Below are 22780 nucleotides of genomic sequence, written 5' to 3'. Positions count from 1 at the left end.
TAGCCTTTGTCAGGGGGTCCCTGAAGGACCCTGAAGGGTGAAAAAACATAAAAAATATTTTCAAAAAATCGCGGGGTGCGCGCACCCCCCAGCCGCCATTTTGAGTTTTAGAGGCAGAAGAGAGCTAAAAATACAAGTGGAGAACGTGAAAAGGGGGCAGGGTAGAGAGTCCCTGACCCCCTAGGCCTTCTCAGGGGGACCATGAAAGACCCCTTAGGTCATGAAAAAAAAAAAAATTACAAAAATATCGCGGGGTGCGCGCACGGTGCGCGCAGGGCGGCAAAAACATAAATAAAATAGAATTAAAAATCAAGTTTAAGTGTTTAGATGTTGGTTGGCTCTAAAAAGAGCCGTTGTGTTCATTGAGTGGTTTTTTGTACCTACAAGTAAGTACCGATGCAGAGTCTAAAGTTCAAGAGGAAGACTCTGTTGCCTTCATCTGTGAAATGTACACCGTCTCCTCTATAAATGCCTTGCATGTTGTAACGCAAGTTGTTGTGGTATATAGAACCCATACCATAGTCTCTGAGGAAAGCAGAAACTTATTGACGTGCTTTCTTGCTTTGTCAATCTGCGGACAATATTGGTTGGACCAGTTCCAAGTTTGTGGAAAAAGTGACATCAATTGCACAAAGGTGTCCTTAACAAGCATTTCCAGACCTACCCTAGTTAAAGTGCCTAGGTCATTTACACCACAGTCTACAATTATAAGGTCAGGCTGTGGGAGATGTAGAAAGGATTTCACCAAAGGCATTAATTGGTGCCACTTTAACCCTCTCTGACCAATCCATTTAATGTCTACATTTGGCAAAGCAAGGTCTTTCACAATACCTCTTTTTTCTGCATTCTTATCACTCCAGAAGACATAGCTATGACCTACAATACACACTGTGAACATCTTTCAAGGAGATCTGGATGCACTCAGAAGGTGTCTTTCAGTAGAATGGCAATATGAAAAGAAAGATAGTTGTAAAATGGAGGCTTACATACTTTTTTTTAAATAAAAATAACTCATTGGCTGTTTCAGACCATTCAACACTAAAAACTAGGCTGTGTGTTTACATTTTTAAAAGCATGTTTTGTATTGGTTCAGAAAAATGTGTTCCCACAGAACATTACTTTGGATTTGCCGTTAGGTTTGAAAAGTCAAGCACTCTTGCTCTTTGGATTAGAAACATTGTGTGCTGAACTTCTGACCTCTCTGCTCCCACCAGTGTTCCATGACCTGTTGCTATGGTAGCAGGCAGAAGTCATGTTGGGGGTAGGGATCATTTGGAAAGGGTTGAAATTTGCAACCAATAGAAATGTGTGTTTCCATTTGAAAAAATGTGGGAAGCACTGTGATTTCAAGTTAACATGTATATGTGTGAAAAAAGAGAGGGAAAGATTGCCATTTACTGGTTCTGCTGAGAGGTGTACAGTTCAGAGATTCTGGCTCTGATAATCTGCTGTGTGAGTGCTACATTTCTTTCTCAACTAACTACTTTTAAAGGTGAGTTATGAATTTGAGAGGGGATGTATGTGGTGCATTTTGATTTAACAAATAGAAATGTGATTCTTGTTTTAAAGTTGTGTTTTACATTTTATGTTTTGGAAGATATTTAACTGCCTTGAACTTGTAAGATATTATGGAGTATGTCTTCAGCATAAGTTAAGGTGTACTGGTATCACCCAGGAATACCGTTTTCTGCCTAGAATCACACCATGAGTCTGTGTGCACAAAGGAATTGTTGTAAGAGATTTAATTCGTGTTGGTCTGGTTCTGTAAGACTTTCATTCGTAGGAAAGGGGCAGGTTGTTTTCTTGAAGTGTGATGGCTAGCATTCAGCACAAATCAATATCTCACAAATGAGAGGCAAATGCTAACACATTTGAAATCAACATGGTAGATTTTCCTTCCAATCCTGCAATGGGTGAGGTAGTTCCTACATGTTACAAACTCCAATTAAAACTTACCACACATGTACTCTTACATACATCTGTGCAGTCTTCATGCAGTTGTGCAAGTGCCCATGCAGATCTCTCTTGCACCTGACAATACTGAGGTGCCGATTACGATCCTGTAAAAAACTTTCCCCGTACGACTCGTATCCGGTCTTTTTACCGTACGAATCGTACTAGTACGATTCGCATGGGAAAAAGTCAATACGAATCGCATTGGGAATAATTCCCCACACGTCCTCGGGTCGGAAAATGTGTCCGACATGTCCCTGGACGATTTACCGTACAAATGTGAAAAGTGAAGTCCGACCGCGCAAGTACGATCCATCCTGTGCGTCCGATGTTACAACCGTATGGTAAAAAAAAACGTCCGCACCGAACTCCCATAGCAACCATGGAGACATGTGCCCACATACGCGCCGAACACCCCCCCCAGCCCCCATGAGTACGTGCCGTACCCCCCCAGCCCCCGTGAGTACACGCCGTACCCCCTCAGCCCCCGTGAGTACGCGCCGAACCCCCGTGTACGTACACCCGTGTACGTACGAGTCGAACCCCCACCCGTGTATGTACACCCGTGTACGTACGAGTCGAACCCCCACCCGTGTATGTACACCCGTGTACATACACGGGTGGGGGTTCGACTCGTACGTACACGGGTGGGGGTTCGACTCGTACATACACGGGTGTACATACACGGGTGGGGGTACGACTCGTACGTACACAGGTGTACATACACAGGGGGTTCGGCGCATACTCACGGGGTCTGGGGGGGTGTGGCGCGTACTCACGGGGGCTGGGGGGGTATGGCACGTACTCACGGGGGCTGGGGGGGGTACGGCACGTACTCACGGGGGCTGGGGGGGGTACGGCGCGTACTCACGGGGGCTGGGGGGGGTACGGCGCGTACTCACAGGGGCTGGGGGGGTACGGCGCATACCGGGCCCCCTAATCTGCTCGTTTCGCGGCGTACTTCGCTTTTCCGGCACTTTTTGGGTGCCGTAAAAATATTGCCGTCCGGACTGCTGTCGGTTCGATTCGTACTTCCTGGGTCGTGAAACGCTGCCTGAAAGCGTCCCGACGTCACGTCGGAGCATTCCCGGATCACATTCGTATGTATATTTTCGTCGGTCAGTGTTTTGTACGACTCGTACGGAAATGGTGTTTCCGTGCGAATCGTACTTGCATGTTTGTGAAGTTTTACAACCGGGTACGAGTCGGACGGAGAAAAGCCTCCGTCCGACGGGTCGTACCCGGTTTCTCCAGGATCCTAATCGGCACCACAGTCTCCAGAAGTACCCTCTTAGCACACAGGCAGCTGCTTCTCCTGCACTCCCATGCTAAGTATTCAGCACTGTGTGGTATTTTAGATAGTAGTGTGTAACGCTACCACATTCAACATCACCAAGGCTCATTTCCTTTGCTCAAGTCTAATCACTCACTCAGGTTCCACATGTTCATGGTCTCAAGTAGCTGTTAGGACATGTGCTCTTTTCTGCCTCTCTAAACTACAAGGAAAATGTGTCAGGCTGTTACAGTAATTATCACTTGTAAAACCACAGTAGTAAATGTGCTTTGAAATTGCCAATCAAATATCATTTTCTGCCTAGAATCACACCATGAGTCTGTGTGCAGGAAGGAATTGTTGTCAGAGATTTAATTTGTGGTGGTCTGGTTCTGTAAGACTTGCATTCGTAGGAAAGGGGCAGCTTGTTTTCTTGAACTGTGATGGCTAGCATTCAGCACAAATCAATATCTCACAAATGAGAGGCAAATGTTAACACATTTGAAAAACAACAGGGTAGATTTTCCTTCCACTCCTGCAAAGGGTGAGGTAGATCCTACATGTTCAAAACTCCAATTAAAACTTACTACACATGTACTCTTACATAAATCTGTGCAGTCTTCATGCAGTTGTGCAAGTGTCCATGCAGATCTCTCTTGCACTTGACAATACACAGTCTCCAGAAGCACGCTCTTAGCACACAGGCAGCTGCTTCTCCTGCACTCCAGTGCTGAGTATTCAGCACTGTGTGTTATTTTAGATAATAGTGTGTAACGCTACCACATTCAACATCACCAAGGCTCATTTCCGTTGTTCTAGTCTAATCACTCACCCAGGTTCCACATGTTCATGGTCTCAAGTAGCTGTTAGGACATGTGCTCTTTTCTACCTCTCTAAACTATAAGGAAAATGTGTCAGACTGTTACAGTAATTATCACTTGCAAAACCACAGTAGTAAGTGTGCTTTGAAATTGCCAATCAAATATTGTTTTCTGCCTAGAATCACACCATGAGTCTGTGTGCACAAAGGAATTGTTGTCAGAGATTTAATTTGTGGTGGTCTGGTTCTGTAATACTTGCATTCGTAGGAAAGGGGCAGCTAGTTTTCTTGAACTGTGATGGCTAGCATTCAGCACAAATCAATATCTCACAAATGAGAGGCAAATGCTAACACATTTGAAAACAACAGGGTAGATTTTCTTTACACTCCTGCAATGGGTGAGGTAGATCCTACATGTTCAAAACTCCAATTAACCCTTACACCACATGTACTCTTACATACATCTCTGCAGTCTTCATGCAGTTGTGCAAGCGTCCATGCAGATCTCTCTTGCACTTGACAATACACAGTCTCCAGAAGCACGCTCTTAGCACACAGGCAGCTGCTTCTCCTGCACTCCAGTGCTGAGTATTCAGCACTGTGTGTTATTTTAGATAATAGTGTGTAACGCTACCACATTCAACATCACCAAGGCTCATTTCCGTTGTTCTAGTCTAATCACTCACCCAGGTTCCACATGTTCATGGTCTCAAGTAGCTGTTAGGACATGTGCTCTTTTCTACCTCTCTAAACTATAAGGAAAATGTGTCAGACTGTTAAAGTAATTATCACTTGCAAAACCACAGTAGTAAGTGTGCTTTGAAATTGCCAATCAAATATCGTTTTCTGCCTAGAATCACACCATGAGTCTGTGTGCACAAAGGAATTGTTGTCAGAGATTTAATTTGTGGTGGTCTGGTTCTGTAATACTTGCATTCGTAGGAAAGGGGCAGCTAGTTTTCTTGAACTGTGATGGCTAGCATTCAGCACAAATCAATATCTCACAAATGAGAGGCAAATGCTAACACATTTGAAAACAACAGGGTAGATTTTCTTTACACTCCTGCAATGGGTGAGGTAGATCCTACATGTTCAAAACTCCAATTAACCCTTACACCACATGTACTCTTACATACATCTCTGCAGTCTTCATGCAGTTGTGCAAGCGTCCATGCAGATCTCTCTTGCACCTGACAATACACAGTCTCCAGAAGCACGCTCTTAGCACACAGGCAGCTGCTTCTCCTGCACTCCCATGCTTACTATTCAGCAGTGTGTGGTATTTTAGATAGTAGTGTGTAATGCTACCACATTCAACATCACCAAGGCTCATTTCCTTTGCTCTAGTCTAATCTCTCACCCAGGTTCCACATGTTCATGGTCTCAAGTAGCTGTTAGGACATGTGCTCTTTTCTGCCTCTCTAAACTATAAGGAAAATGTGGCAGGTTGTTACAGTAATTATCACTTGCAAAACCACAGTAGTAAATGTGCTTTGAAATTGCCAATCAAATATTGTTTTCTGCCTAGAATCACACCATGAGTCTGTGTGCACAAAGGAATTGCTGTCAGAGATTTAATTCATGTTGGTCTGGTTCTGTAAGACTTGCATTCGTAGGAAAGGGGCAGCTTGTTTTCTTGAACTGTGATGGCTAGCATTCAGCACAAATCAATATCTCACAAATGAGAGGCAAATGCTAACACATTTGAAAACAACTGGCTAGATTTTTCTTACACTCCTGCAATGGGTGAGGTAGATCCTACATGTTCAAAACTCCAATTAACCCTTACCCCACATGTACTCTTACATACATCTCTGCAGTCTTCATGCAGTTGTGCAAGCGTCCATGCAGATCTCTCTTGCACCTGACAATACACAGTCTCCAGAAGCACGCTCTTAGCACACAGGCAGCTGCTTCTCCTGCACTCCCATGCTAAGTATTCAGCACTGTGTGGTATTTTAGATAGTAGTGTGTAACGTTACCACATTCAACATCACCAAGGCTCATTTCCTTTGCTCTAGTCTAATCACTCACCCAGGTTCCACATGCTCATGCTCTCAAGTAGCTGTTAGGACATGTGCTCTTTTCTGCCTCTCTAAACTATGAGGAAAATGTGATAGGCTGTTACAGTAATTATTAGGCCTGGGCGAAAATTTTGTTCCGTTCACGGAAATTGCGATAATTTGACATTTTCGCGTTCCGCGGAGAGTGCGAAAATGTCAAAATTTCCGGTTTCCGCAGCTTGGCGATAATTTGTTTCTTGCTCGCACTGTAAAATAATACATTCTCGCGCGCACGCGATCGCCTTACCTGAATCCCTGCGTTCGCCGACAAGTTTTCTTGATCCGGTCGCGTTCTCCATGAGATGTTGTATTGTTTTTAGCCATTTGCGCTGTCTCGCGACAGTTCGCGCCCGCAGTGACGTCATGCGTCACGCGATCATGTCTTTCTTCTCGCGATCATGCACCGCGAGACAACTCAAAACAAGATGGCCGCGCCCGCAAGCAACCACATGGGTAAGTTGGCGACCCGCAACCATTCAGAAAATCTCACGAACATGCCGGAAAAAAACTTCCGCATCTTCGCGATATTTCCGCTCGTTTGCGATAATTTTAAACATTTTCGCTATAATTTGGGAAAGTTAATTTCGCAAATTCCGCCCACCCCTAGTAATTATCACTTGCAAAACCACAGTAGTAAATGTGCTTTGAAATTGCCAATCAAATATCGTTTTCTGCCTAGAATCACACCATGAGTCTGTGTGCACAAAGGAATTGTTGTTAAAGATTTAATTTGTGGTGGTCTGGTTCTGTAAGACTTGCATTCGTAGGAAAGAGGCAGCTTGTTTTCTTGAACTGTGATGGCTAGTATTCAGCACAAATCAATATCTCACAAATGAGAGGCAAATGCTAACACATTTGAAAACAACTGGCTAGATTTTTCTTACACTCCTGCAATGGGTGAGGTAGATCCTACTTGTTCAAAACTCCAATTAACCCTTACCCCACATGTACTCTTACATACATCTCCGCAGTCTTCATGCAGTTGTGCAAGCGTCCATGCAGATCTCTCTTGCACCTGACAATACACAGTCTCCAGAAGCACGCTCTTAGCACACAGGCAGCTGCTTCTCCTGCACTCCCATGCTAAGTGTTCAGCACTGTGTGGTATTTTAGATAGTAGTGTGTAACGCTACCACATTCAACATCACCAAGGCTCATTTCCTATGCTCTAGTCTACTCACTCACCCAGGTTCCACATGCTCATGCTCTCAAGTAGCTGTTAGGACATGTGCTCTTTTCTGCCTCTCTAAACTATAAGGAAAATGTGATAGGCTGTTACAGTAATTATTAGGCCTGGGCGAAAATGTTGTTCCGTTCACGGAAATTGCGATAATTTGACATTTTCGCGTTCCGCGGAGAGCGCGAAAATGTCAAAATTTCCGGTTTCCGCAGATTGGCGATAATTTGTTTCTTGCTTGCACTGTAAAATAATACATTCTCGCGCGCACGCGATCGCCTTACCTGAATCCCTGCGTTCGCCGACAAGTTTTCTTGATCCGGTCGCGTTCTCCATGAGATGTTGTATTGTTTTTAGCCATTTGCGCTGTCTCGCGACAGTTCGCGCCCGCAGTGACGTCATGCGTCACGCGATCATGTCTTTCTTCTCGAGATCATGCACCGCGAGACAACTCAAAACAAGATGGCCGCGCCCGCAAGCAACAACATGGGAAAGTTGGCGACCCGCAACCATGCAGAAAATGTCGCGAACATGCCGGAAAAAAACTTCCGCATCTTCGCGATATTTCCGCTTGTTTGCGATAATTTTAAACATTTTCGCTAGAATTTGCGTAAGTTTATTTCGCAAATTCCGCCCACCCCTAGTAATTATCACTTGCAAAACCACAGTAGTAAATGTGCTTTGAAATTGCCAATCAAATATCGTTTTCTGCCTAGAATCACACCATGAGTCTGTGTGCACAAAGGAATTGTTGTTAGAGATTTAATTTGTGGTGGTCTGGTTCTGTAAGACTTGCATTCGTAGGAAAGAGGCAGCTTGTTTTCTTGAACTGTGATGGCTAGTATTCAGCACAAATCAATATCTCACAAATGAGAGGCAAATGCAAACACATTTGAAATCAACATGGTAGATTTTCCTTCAACTCCTGCCATGGGTGAGGTAGATCCTATATGTTCAAAACTCCAATTAACCCTTACCACACATGTACTCTTACATACATCTGTGCAGTCTTCATGCAGTTGTGCAAGCGTCCATGCAGATCTCTCTTGCACCTGACAATACACAGTCTCTCTCTTAGCCAGCTGCTTCTCCTGCACTCTCATGCTTACTATTCAGCAGTGTGTGGTATTTCAGATAGCAGTGAGTAACGCTAACACAATCAATATCACTAAGGCTCATTTACTTTGCTGTAGTCTAATCACTCACCCAGGTTACACATGCTCATAGTCTCAAGTAGCTGGTAGGACATGTGTTCTTTTCTGCTTCTCTAAACTATAAGGAAAACTCTGAAAAGCACTGCGTCATTGCCGGTACTTGTTTAAATATTTTATACTGTTTTACAATGCCTCATTCTGATTTCATGTTTTAAATGTATAAGTCAGTCACTTCCTGTCGAATCCTGCCAAAAATAACGTCTTTATTTGCACTTCCGCTTAGAAACACGGTCTAGTGCCGGGAGGGAGCGGGCAGCTACTGCACAGCAGAGCTGATTGGTTGGTGGGTGGAAGGGGACTGCACTTTAGCATGCTGGAGCCGTCGCGCAGCGGACGAAGTGAGAGATGCGCTAAAAACTCTCAGGCAGTCCTGTGTATGTGTATGACTCTGAAAAGCACTGCGTCATTGCCGGTACCTGTTTAAATATTTTATACTGTTTTACAATGCCTCATTCTGATTACCTGTTTTAAATTTATAAGTCAGTCACTTCCTGTTGAATCCTGCCAAAAATAACGTCTTGATTTGCACTTCCGCTTAGAAACGCGGTCTAGTGCTGGGAGGGAACGGGCAGCTGCTGCACAGCAGAGCTGATTGGTTGGTGGGCGGAAGGGGACTGCACTTTAGCACGCTGGAGCCGTCGCGCAGCGGACGTGCCCTGCCGGGACCAGGGGCCACAAATTCGGGCCCAAATTTCCTGTACTCGGCTGATGAATTGTTGTCCTTCGCCACTAGCTCTCTTATACTCTTAAACCCTCCACCCTCTTGATATTGGAAGCTGAAAACCTTCTAAGGACTCCTGCTATAGCCCCAGGCCCTTTGGTTGCGCCCTTAGTCCACCTATCATCTAGACTAGAGAAGCCTTTGGGTTTGACAGTGGCTGTCCTGAATACAAGATCCCTGCAAAAACATCACCTTGCGATCTTCACCCTTCTTCAGGAAGGGGATATTGATATTCTGTCTCTGACAGAAACGTGGATGGGGGATGATCAGCCCCTGATATTATCTCATCCCTGCCTGGGAATTTTGATGCCATTTGGCACAATAGGCAAGATAGCAGGAGAGGGGGAGGGGGGTGGCGACTCTTTTTAAATCTAGTCTTAAGGCCACTATGATAATATCAGAAAGTTCTGATAACTCTGAGATTCTAGGAGTCAAGTTTACCTTTGACTCCTCCTGCTTCGTACTTCTGACAGTCTATCGTCCCCCGGATGCTAACCCTGGTTTTTGCGATTATTTCTGCGAAACCATATCGGACCTTAGCACACGTTATCAAAAGCTTATGGTCGTGGGAGACTTTAATTTCCACTGGGAAAGAAGTCCCCGAGATTCACAAGCTAGACAATTCGGCATGACTATGTCGAGCCTAGGATTCCACCAATTGGTAAATTGCCCCACCCACATTAAGGGGCACACTCTTGATCTGGTCTGGTCATCTAACCAGCAAGACAGACTTTTAAACTGTCTCCCTTGTGCTTGGTTGGATCATTCCTTAATCTTGTGCTGGGTTCCTCTGGATCGCTCTTCCGCCCACTCTCCCTCAGAATGGAGGAGAGTGCGAAGCTGGCATAAGATCCAGACGGATAATCTTACAGATTTTCTTCAGAAACTACCCCCATACAGGCCGGAGGTGGGTTACACCAACATTGACTTAGCCAGTCAATCTCTTAGTAACACCCTCCAATTGGCTATTGATCACCTGGCTCCAGAACGTAGGGAAAGAATAAAGCCCAAAAACAAGGGGTTCCCTGGTTTAATGAAGCCTTACGGATCCATAGACAGAGCTTGCGTAAAGTGGAGAGAAAGTGGAGGAAAGCGTATAATGCCACTGATCTGACCCTTAATAAAGCTGCTCTGGCTTGTTACAAGAAATCTATCACCTCCAGGAAAGCTGAATATTATGAGGCTCGAATTACAGACGCCTCTAATAAACAGAAGGAAACTTTCAAGATACTAAAGGAACTTAGCAAAAAGGTTGATGTCAAATCAACCTTAATACCTTTCGATGTTGACACCTTGCAGTCCTTTTTTCTGCAGAAAGTGATAGATATTCTTCATGAGATCGATAGATCTCCTGCAGCTTTGAGCATTCAGGGACTGGCATTGCTCCCTACCTCACCTGCTCAATTTCTTACACACTTTCCCCTTCTGGACTCAGAAGCTCTGGTCTCACTGATAAATAAAACCAAATCTGGTTCACCGGCTGATCCTTGTCCACCCAGGATTTTTCAGCTGGCTCTTCCAGTCTTGGATTGTCAGATTCTGACGCTCCTCAACAATTCCCTGGCCACTGGCCAGGTGCCATCTAACCTGAAGGAGGCTAGAGTCATCCCCTTATTGAAAAAGCCAGAGGCTGACAAGGCTGTGCTGAAAAACTATAGGCCTATCTCGCAACTTCCTTTCTTGGCCAAGGTTATGGAGCAGCATGTTTTGAAAACATTATCCGGCTTTCTGGATAAATCCGAGCTCCTTCACCCTCATCAGGCTGGCTTCAGAGCCCATCATAGCACGGAGCTAGTTATGCTGTCGGTCCTTGACGATCTTAGATTAAATGCTGATAATAGAAAGCCGAGCGCACTTGTGCTCTTAGATCTCTCCGCAGCATTCGACACGGTCAGTCACTCTATGTTACTGACCCGACTGATGGACTTGGGTTTTAGGGGCTCGGTCTATTACTGGTTAAAATCCTTTTTATCTGGACGTTCGTAAAGGGTTCAACTCAGCGATCATATTTCAAATAGAGGTGACATCCCATGTGGCGTGCCCCAGGGCTCTGCATTGTCCCCCTTACTCTTTAATATATACTTACAACCCTTAGTGACTGCACTGTCCAACTTGGATTGCCGAGTCTTTAACTACGCTGATGACACTCAGCTTATTCTGAGGATCGACAATTCGGCCCATGCTCAAGAGATGGTTCAAAGTATTCTAAGATTCACCACTAACTGGATGACGGTTAATTCCTTAAAAATGTAACCCGGACAAAACGGAGGTTCTCGTCATTCCAACAATTAACAACTCCTGGAGTGGCTTGTTCTGGCCCAAAGAACTTGGGGCCGCTCCATGTCCTTCACCAGTTGTGAAAAGCCTAGGAATCAAGATTGATGCAGAACTCTCTTTGAGTGACCAAGTCTCCTCAGTAGTGGGCATTTGCACTGGCGTCCTGAGACAACTGAGGAAACTGGTTCCCCTCCTATCAGTTTCCTCTATGAAATCCATAGTCTCGAACACCATTTTATCGCGCCTTGACTATGGGAATGCACTCTATCTTGGACTCCCTCTGAAACTCACGAACCGACTCCAAGTTGTACAGAATGATGCCGCTAGGCTGGTCTTTAGCCTCCCTAGGAGGACCCATGCTTCTCCCCTGCTGCTTAAGCTACACTGGCTGCCTGTTAGACAGCGCACAAAATTCAAGGGCCTATGTATTGCTCATAAAACCCTCTATGGTTACGCCCCTAGCTATATTAGGGCACGCCTGGTCAAGTATGTTCCAGGACGTTCACTCCGTTCTACAGATGCATTTCAACTAGTCTGCCTTCGGAGCAACTTGGCCATCAACGGTGGACGAGCTATTTCTGTTATCCTGCCACGACTTTGGAACCATTTGCCGGATGCTTTACGAAAAGAACCAGGTCTGCTCCCCTTTCGGAAGCTGCTAAAAACTTTGCTGTTCAAAGACATTTTCTAACTTTTCCGTCGCCAGGACTGTCCGCACTGGGTTGAATTCTAATCTCCTTCTGTCAGCGCTAAGAGACCTGCTGGTATACACGCGCTATATAAATCAACTTACAAATACAAAATACAATTACAAAATGTGTCAGGCTGTTACAGTAATTATCACTTGCTCTACCACAGTAGTAAATGTGCTTTGAAATTGCCAATCATATATCATTTTCTGCCTAGAATCACACCATGAGTCTGTGTGCACACAGGAATTGTTGTCAGAGATTTAATTTGTGTTGCTCTTGTTCTGTAAGACTTGCACTCGTAGGAAAGGGGCAGCTTGTTTTCTTGAACTGTGATGGTTAGCATACAGCACACATCACTATCTCACAGATGAAAGGCAAATGCAAACACATTTGAAAACAACAGGGTAGATTTTCCTTCCACTCCTGCAATGGGTGAGGTAGTTCCTACATGTTCAAAACTCCAATTAACCCTTACCATACATGTACTCTTACATACATCTCTGCAGTCTTCATGCAGTTGTGCAAGCGTCCATGCAGATCTCTCTTGCACCTGACAATACACAGGCTCCAGAAACACACTCTTAGCACACAGGCAGCTGCTTCTCCTGCACTCCCATGCTTACTATTCAGCACTGTGTGGTATTTCAGATAGCAGTGTGTAACGCTAACACATTCAACATCACCAAGGCTCATTTCCTTTGCTCTAGTCTAATCACTCACCCAGGTTCCACATGCTCATGGTCTCAAGTAGCTGTTAGGACATGTGCTCTTTTCTGCCTCTCTAAACTATAAGGAAAATGTGTCAGGCTGTTAAAGTAATTATCACTTGCTCTACCACAGTAGTAAATGTGCTTTGAAATTGCCAATCAAATATCGTTTTCTGCCTAGAATCACACCATGAGTCTGTGTGCACACAGGAATTGTTGTCAGAGATTTAATTTGTGTAGCTTTTATTGTGTAAGACTTGCAGTCATAGGAAAGGGACAGTTCATATAATAGGATTTGAAAAGCTCATAAAAAATATAGTAATATATTTAAATTACATAAAGGTATTTTTGTTTAGTTTCTTTCAGGTATTGCTGAACAACACTGAAATAAATTAAAGATGCCTATAAAATCAAGAAAGAGAAAAGAACAGCAACAACATCTATATTTGAAGACAACTGGACAACAAAAATGAGTTGAGGAACCTCATGTTGGAAAAAAGAAAAAGCCTTCTAGTAAGCAGACTAAGGATTTTATAAAAAATATCCTCAAGCAAAGAAAAAATGTAAAACATACATCCACTGCAAATAGTGTTTCAAGTAGAAAACAACAAGACAATCGACAGAATATACTAAATGCTAATGTACAATCAGAAGTAAGAAAGAATGACTTAAAAAGAAAAATAGATTTTAAAAACATTCGTAGAAAAATGTTTCAGAGAAGAGTGATGTTCAATTTGCTAAAGGATGTGAAAAAATATAGGAAGAAAGCCAAATTTTATAAGAAAAAGAAACATATTGAATCAATTGTTGCAAAGGCTTTTGAATTAAAAAGAAAACTATTCATTTTAATTTTGAACATGATCCGCATATTAGATAAATTAGTGAATGTAATGAAGTCAAAAAGCAAAAGAAAAAGTGAAGTGAATAAAAAAACTTTTGTAAAGTGTTCTTAGGAGAATGGAAGCATAGTTCAAGTACTGAACCATTTTTTTAATGAAGAGAGTTATCTTCAAAGTAATAGTTTGCTGCATGCAGTTGACACCAGTGGTCGAGCATATGAAGTTATAGATGGTTGTGTAATGGAAAAGGAGAAAATGGTTCCAAGAAATGAGGAAGAAGTGTTAGCTGATGAGGTTATGGAGAGACGTCCTAAAGCCCCAGTGTACACTTGGAATTGTAGTAGTATTTGTACTGTACGACAGGAATCTATTGATAAATTAAGTGACTTTCTAAGAGAATATAGTAAAAAAAGTGTTAAACAGAAGATTAAGGTGCTTCAAAGACTAGATCCATGCAGAGTGAGAGACAATACTGGTTTGCAAGGACATTCTCTGGCTTGTCTTTCTAGGAAAGTTTGTCAAAGTGTTTTTCACTCTTTTAGGATGCTGGCAGTTCATCATACTGAAATGAGAAAGTTTGTGAGAAGATTGTATTTTGCTAAAAGTCCAGCACTAAAGTTAACTGAGTTGAATAGTGCTCTGTTCTGTGTATCTGTATCAGATGTGAAGAAGGTTTGTGAGGATATTGAGTTTTATTACTTTGGTCCAGAGCAAGAAAGTGCAGCAAATGACACAGTTATTGAAGAAAATGTGGAAGAGAATGTAGAACCCACTGTTAGTAAAACATTTGAAGATCAAATGACAAAATTTACTATCCTCTCTAATGAAAGACCAAATATTACTTGTATTTGTTGCCGGAGAAGCCATTATAAAACTCAAACAAGGAATGTTGATCTCTATAAAAAGAGTGAAAAAGAAAATAATTCTAAGTGGAAGGATTTTGCTACATATTTATTTCTGGAAAATTGTTTTGATTTGGGTGAAGATCAACGTATTTGTAAATACTGTTATAACAAGTTAGAAGAAAATAAAATGCCAGCTAGAGCTGAACATAATAATTTAGAATTGGTTGATATCCCTGCAGAACTTATAGGCATATGCATCAACCAAACGAATACCGATTCCTTAATAGCGAAAAATAAGGAATCGCCATTAAGGAATCGGTATATGGCATGCATCAACAGATTCGGTAAAATTTAGCGATTCCTTAAAAATCGCTAAATTTACCGATTTCTACATAGCGGGGCATGCAAACTCCCATTAGCAAATAGCGAGTCCGGTAATACCGATTTAGCTAATAGCGAGTTCGGTAATACCGAGTTAGCTACTACCGAATCGGTATTAGCGAAATCGCAATTTGCCGCGTCGCTCCGGGAACGTGCAGATGACATCACCATCCAGGAAATACTGCTGCCCCACCCACATTGCCTCGACAGAGGAGCAGACAGGAGCTGGGAAGGAAGACTGCCTGTGCAGAGTGAGGCCACACCGACTCTGCTAATCCAAAGCCACACACATCATGGCGCAGGAAGTGCCATCCAGCGCAGAGTCTGCACGCAAGCGAAAGCGAAAATTTTCTGATAGGGAGCTCGAGTACCTTATCGAGGGAGTCTCCAGCAAACACGACCGCCTCTTTGGCAAGCTGTCCCTTAAGGTGCCTGAGCAGGAGAAGCGGCGCATATGGCTGCGCATCTGTGAGAGGGTGAATGCAGTTGGCGTCACGACCCGCAGCATCGACGACCTCAAAAAAAGGTGGTACGACCTGCGGAAGCGTGCCAAAGAGAGGATTGCGGAGAGGCTCCGGGAGGCGAGCAGGACTGGAGGCGGATTATCCACAGCACCAGCCAACACAGCCCTGGATGACCTTGTGGAGGGGACGATAGAGCGGGAAGCCGTCGTGGGGGTGACCCAGATGGACACGTCCGGCACAGCCACAAGTGCCCAAGGTAAGATGCATGCCTGTGCCCACACCCAGCATTGCGTAAATCCATTCCCATGCCCCCAGCCCGATCTCAGTGTGTCTGCAGCTCTGGCACAGACAGCTTTACACATGACACCAGTGCATCTTGGGAGTTGTAGTCTAGTCAGCCCAGTGTGCATGTACAGGCGTATATCCAATGACCATACACCACATCAATTGAACATGGATGGAGACTGTTCATTTAGTGGACCACAGAGGGACATTCATGTGTACACCACTATGTAGTTGTAATTATCCCACTAACCATGCACTGTTTCACACACAGATGCATCACCTGGGGATTCGGACGACAGCAGCCAGCTGATCATCTCGGAAACACCCGTCGAGTCAGACCAGGAGACAGCGCAGGACGCGCATGCATCGCCAACACCTGCCAACCCAACAGCACCACCTCCACCAGCGCCACAAGCTACGGCACCTCCACCAGCGCCACAAGCTACGGCACCAGCAAAACAGGCTGCAGCTACTACAGCCACAATAGCGCAGAGGCGCAGGTCCAAAGTTGCGCCCTTGCAGGAGATGGAAACACCCACCTCGTAATTGGCACCCAGCCAGCGCACTTACACAACACCTGATGCACCACCTGGAGGTGCTAGACGCGCACGGCGGCACAGGGCTCGTCGCAGTTCCGTCTCCTCAGCCGAACAGGATGTCCCAACAACCTCTGCAATCGAGGAGATGATGCTGCGTACACAGTGCATGCAGGGGCGACATGTGGCTAACATTAGCTGCAATATCGTGCGCCTTGCTAGGGAGATGCGCGCCATGACTGCAGCAGTCACGGACATGAGCAAGGCGGTCAGGGACATGACCACAGCGGTTGCAGAGGGCAATGCTCAGCTCAAGGAGGAGGTACATGAGCTCACCCGTGCCACGAGGGAGGGCCATGAGTGCCAGAAGAGGAGTCACCGGCAGCAAATGTTGCGTTCCGCCGCCGCTACCAAGGCCATCACACGGCACAGCAACAGCACTGCTGTGTTGGCACGCCGCTCAGTCGCCCTGCAGGTGGACCTTGGGCACTTCTGCGGGGATGTCGCAAAGTCACTAGGACACATCACCACTGCTGTGGAACACCTTCAGAGCAGCACATGCAGTGCTGCTGCATTGGGAGGGGATGACACAAGTGAGGCTGCCTCCAGTGTCAGCAGCGTGTCACAGGCAGAGGCCAGCACCAGGCGCCGCAGTTCGCGTGCCTCCGCGGGGACAGGCCGTGGTGAGGCTTTGGATACACCTGAGCGGAGGCTTGGGGTACGTGGGAAGCGCCACTAGACAGTTGGACATGCATGCAGGACCATGGTGGGGCAACCATGGCCATCCAATCACTGTGTATGCAAAGGCGTGACTTTAAGGCACCTTTTATTTACAATAATGCAATTGGAGCATGATTTACAATGCTAGTTTTGTTGCACAATCCTCAGTGCTACTGTGCATTAAACAGTTGCACCCCAAACCAACTTGTAATGTCTCATTTTACCAAGGATCAAAAATGATTTTGCATTATGTATGTCCGCCTCCTATGGCCCTCTGCTGTGTTTGGTATGTGTGCCTGTCGTTGTTGGGCGGGTGGTTGGTTAGCCCGGTGGTCGTCATCCCTGTCCACCTCTATGGGTATCCCCCTTCTGGTGGCAATGTTGTGCAGCATTGCACATACAGCAATTATCCGACAGCATGTTTCTGGTTGGTATAGCATGGCGCCGCCAGTCTTGTGGAGGATACGGAAGCGGCTCTTGAGAATCCCAAAAGTCCTCTCTATCACATTCCTCGTGCTGATGTGTGCAGCGTTGTAGCGATGTTCCTGCGGGGTTGCTGGATTTAGGTATGGGGTGAGTATGTATTCCCGCAGGGCGTAAGCACTGTCACCTAGAAGATAGAAGCATAGACTTAGCATTGGTGATGTACATACATGTGTGGTGTTGGTGTGGGGAAGCGTATTTCTACGTACCTAGCAGGAGTCCCTCTCCAAATTCTCCATTGATTAGTCGCCTGTGCATTCCACTGTTGCGGAAGATGTATGAGTCGTGTGTGCTCCCTGGGAATTGTGCCACTAGGTCCGTTATGATGTTGGCATCGCACACAACCTGCACGTTGATCGAGTGGTATGACTTGCGGTTCCGGAATAGGTACTCATTTGCTGCCGGAGGACATATGGGGATATGCGTGCAGTCGATGCATCCAATCACATGTGGGAATTGTGCCACCTGGTAGAAAGCCTGTTTGGTGCGGTCCAACTGCTGTGGGGTTGTGGGGAAGCTGATGTGTGTGTGGAGCATTGTCAGCATGGCATCGAGGAATTTCTTGAAGAAGCGTGACAGTGCGCTTTGCGAAACACCTCCGGCCACCGCAATTACACCCTGGAAACTCCCTGAGGCCAGTAGGTGCAGGCTGCATAGGACCTGAACGTGCGCAGGGATTGCATTTGTCCGGTGTGTCTGGTGCTGCAGTAATGGTTCCAGGTCTGCAATCAGGCGCATGATCATAGCGCGATTGAGGCGATACTTCTGGTACACCTCGTTCTCATTCTGCCCGAGCAAGGTTATGCGCAGTCTGAAAACTCGCTCCTGGACCCTTCTCCTGCGCTGTCCTGCTGCATTGATCCGCATCCTCCTTGCAAGCACGTAGAGGGCAGCCATTTTGTGGGAGCCAACAGGGTCTCCTGGGCCACATTTAAGGGTTTAGTGATTGCCTCAATCATTTGCACATGTTGAAATTTTTTTTGCATCATCTCTTTTTTTTTTTTGTAACTTTACCTCCAGGTTTTGATTCCCCTTATTTAGCTCTTGCAAAATAGCGATTTTTGGGATTTTCGTTATTAGCGAGTTTTGTTGCATTGGGGTGCGATTCGTTATTTGCTATTGGCACTTTCCGGGAGCTAATAGTGATTTCGGTAATTGCTAATTCGGTATTTAGCGATTCGGTAACTTAGCATTTTTGGTATTACCGATTCGGTATGTTAGCGGATATTTATTTAGCGATTCGTTATTTCCTCACGTTTTGGGTTGATGCATTGGGATTGGGTATTTGGGACTCGCTACCGGGAGCTAATAAGGAATCAGTATTTTACCGACTGGATTTGGGCTTGATACATGAGGCTGTTAGTGATTTAAATACGTATGAGTCTATACTCATTCAATGTGTCCATCCGTTTCAGACTATCGTTCGTATGGAGCCCAAAACAGGTAAACTACCTCCTTCAGATTTACAAAGAGGTTTAAAAGGAAGAGTTGTCTATTTGCCATTGGATTTGAAAAAAAATATTGAAATAATTGATGCAGATAGTTTGGAAACTGAACCACTAGTTATTCTGGTTAATGGTGTACCTACAAAGAATAAGAAAATTTGGCAGGAGCTGGTAGATGTACGAAAAGTACAAAGAGCAAATTTATATTTGAAAAGAAATATTAAATGGTATGAATCAATTTATATGGATGAAGATGAAGAAGTTTTACTAGCAGACACAGGAATACCAACTGGGCAAATTGAAAAAGTGGATAAGTCAAAAGAAGAAGAAATTTATGAACATTTCAGCATACATCCTCTTCATTCTAAAGAAGTTATGGGAAACACAATTGATCTGTTTCAGATGAAAAAAGCAAAAGGAACTCCCGTGAGTGTATGGGAGGAGAGCTTGGAAGCTCATTGCTTTCCCCAGCTGTTTCCTACAGGAAAAGGTGGACGATATGATGAACGCCCAGTACAGATTCCTGCTTCTGAGTATCGGACTACAAGATTATATGCAGAAGATCCAAGATTTCGTCAAAGTATTCCTTATTTGTTCCATCTTTTATTTGAAAGTGACTTGTCTGCACTATCTTATGCAGTAAATCACATTTTAAAAACTGGAGTACATCTACATAATGTGTCTGCAAAGGATTTTCTGAACAAAGTGCAACAGCGAGATGATCATTTGGAATCTCAATTGATTAATCTGATGGCTTGTCAGCGTGGGACTAATGAATATTGGTACCGACGCCATGGAGAATTGAAATGTATGTTACGGAATTTAGGAACTCCTACATGGTTCCTTACCCTAAGCTGTGCTGAGTACGCTTGGGATGATTTACTGGATTTTCTTCGAGAGGCAAATTCAAATATTGAAAATATCCAATACAAGACAGCAGGAGAATTGTGCTCATTGGATCTGGTTAATGTTTGCAGATATTTCAATCATAGATTTGAGGCTATGATGTCCTTCATCTGCAATAAAACAATCCACCTCTTGGAGAAGTTGTGGATTTCTTTTGGAGAAAAGAGTACCAAGCAAGAGGTGCTCCTCATATTCATATGCTGTTGTGGATCAAGGATGCCCCAAAATTTGGAACAGATTCTGATGATGCAGTTGTATCTTTCATTGAAGGATATGAAACATGTGCTATACCTAAAAGCACAGAAGAAAAAAACTTAAAAGAGCAAGTTTTAGGTTTCCAAAGTCATCGGTGTGGAAAATACTGTCGACGAAAGTACAAGAGTAAAGATCAATTCTACACAAAATGTCGATTTGGATTTCCACGACCTGTTCTTTCAAAAGGAAGAGTAAACAGTTTTATTTCAGCTGTGCGACATACTATTACAAGAAAATCGCCTAAAAATACCTACAACCTAAGAAGAAAAGAAGAGTCAAAATATATAAATGACTACAACCCAGTCATTTTATCCATGTGGAATGCTAACATGGATATTCAGTATGTAGCTGACAATTCTATTGCTGTTGCTCGGTATGTCACATCTTACATCACTAAATCTGAGAAAACGGAATTAAAAGAAATGTGGGAAGAGATTTCTCACGAGAAGACTGTCAGTAAAAAGATACACAGTTTCAGTTTAAAGATGTTATCGCATCGAGAAACTGGGTCATACGAATGCTCAGATAGGTTATCATCTGCAAGTCTGTACTCCAAATCCAGAAGAATAATTTGGGTAAGTTTAGGCCTTGCAGGAATGCGTAATCGGGTATTGAAATCTATTCGAGAAATTGAATATTTAGCAGAGTATGAACCAGAAAGTACAGACATTTTAAGAACAAACATGTTGGACACATATTACCCAAAGAGAAGTCATCATCTTGAGAACATGTGTCTCTATGAAGTGCTGCAGAACTACATTTTTAAACTGAATACCACAGAAGACATCAACAATGGAAAATATGTTGGGCCCGATTCACAGAACAAACTTAAGACTAAATCCTAAACTTAGTACCATTCTTGTATTCACAGAATGCACCTAGTACTTCTGGTATTCACAGAATGAACTTACTACTTTTGCTATTCACAGAATGAACTTAGTACTTTTGCTATTCACAGAATGGATTTACGACTACTAAACTTACGTCCGCACTCGGGCCGGAAATTCCGGCCCGGAGGCGGAGCTTCTGGCCCAGAGGCGGGGCTTCCGGCCCGGAGGCGGAGCTTCCGGCCCGGAGGCAGGGCTTCCGGGCCGGAGGCGGAGCTTCCGGCCCGGAGGTGGAGATTTCGGCCATAGCTAAATCGGCCGGAATCCCCACCTCCGGGCCGGAAGCTCCGCCTCCGGCCCGGAAGCCCCGCCTCCGGGCCGGAAGCCCCGCCTCCGGGCCGGAATTTCCGGCCCGAGTGCGGACGTAAGTTTAGTAGTCGTAAATCCATTCTGTGAATAGCAAAAGTACTAAGTTCATTCTGTGAATAGCAAAAGTAGTAAGTTCATTCTGTGAATACCAGGAGTACTAGGTGCATTCTGTGAATACCAGAATGGTACTAAGTTTAGGATTTAGTCCTAAGTTTGTTCTGTGAATCGGGCCCAAAGTCATTGGTGAGGAAGGATGTTTGGTAAAACAAATAAAAGGAAGTTTGATTAATCACAGAAAGCTGAGTTGCGACACTACTGACAAGAAGGAATTTTACTACTTAGCACTTTTACAGTTGTTTAAACCATGGCGTTCAGAGGATAATTTACTTGGACATTTTCAAAGCTATGAAGATTCCTTTAATGCATGCAAAGATACCATAGAATGCAGTACTTTCACAACTTATGTACAAATGTTAAACGAAGAAATTGAACAAGAAGCAACAATTGCAGCTGAAGTAGCTAGAGACAGTTCTCAAGACAGTTAAAGTTCTGGGACGCTCAGTCAAGATCCTCTAGGACAACCAATCGTAGAAAATGAAGCTGCAATAGCCATGACTGAAGTGGAAACAGCTATGAATCGAGCTCAGGAATATTTAATAAACTTACCAAATTTGGAACAACAACTGAATGATGAACAACAACAAATTTATGAGGAAGTCAAAAAACAAATTGATCATGGATTACTACATGAAAATAAAGAGTGCTCATGCACATCATTTGAACCAATCAGAATGTATGTGAGTGGACAAGCTGGAACTGGAAAAAGTTTCTTAATTAAAGTAATTAGAAGCTACCTACAGAAAAAAACTGATTCAACTTTGTCTTGTGTTGTTACTGCCCCAACTGGGTTAGCAGCATATAACATAAAAGGAATTACCCTCCATCGTTTGCTAATGTTACCAGTAGAGCATGAGAACAAAATACAATATCACAAGCTAAAAGGAGAAGCATGTTTTGAAGTTTCAAGAGTATTGAAAGAAATGAAAGTTCTCATTATTGATGAGGTAAGCATGGTATCAAACTTAATGCTTGCCTTTGTGCATTTTAGAACGCAGCAAATTCGAAAGATAAACTATGACGTGCTATTTGGAGGAAAACATGTTATAGTTTTTGGGGATCTACTGCAGCTCACTCCAGTTAAAGGACAACCAGTATTTCATACTCTTACAAATGAAGACACGAAAAAGTCGTTAGGAAGTATAGGTAATGTGAATATTTGGACATACTTTGAGTACAAAGCACTCATTACCAATATGCGGCAAGCAAATGATGATGATTATGCAAGTATTCTCAAAGATATCAGAATTGGACTACTCGCAGAACATGGCAGAAAAGCTTTACAGAGTCGATTGCTATGTAATTTGTTTCCAACAGAACAAATAGTTCCAGAGAAAATATACAAGAAAATTGCAGGAAAAAATACTGTAATCTTCTTAATGCCAACACTACATGAATGCTCTATATTCAA

This window comes from Triturus cristatus, chromosome 8 (genome assembly GCF_964204655.1).
Source record: "Triturus cristatus chromosome 8, aTriCri1.1, whole genome shotgun sequence".
In the NCBI taxonomy this organism is placed as follows: Eukaryota; Metazoa; Chordata; class Amphibia; order Caudata; family Salamandridae; genus Triturus; species Triturus cristatus.
Note: the sequence above shows the minus strand (reverse complement) of the source record.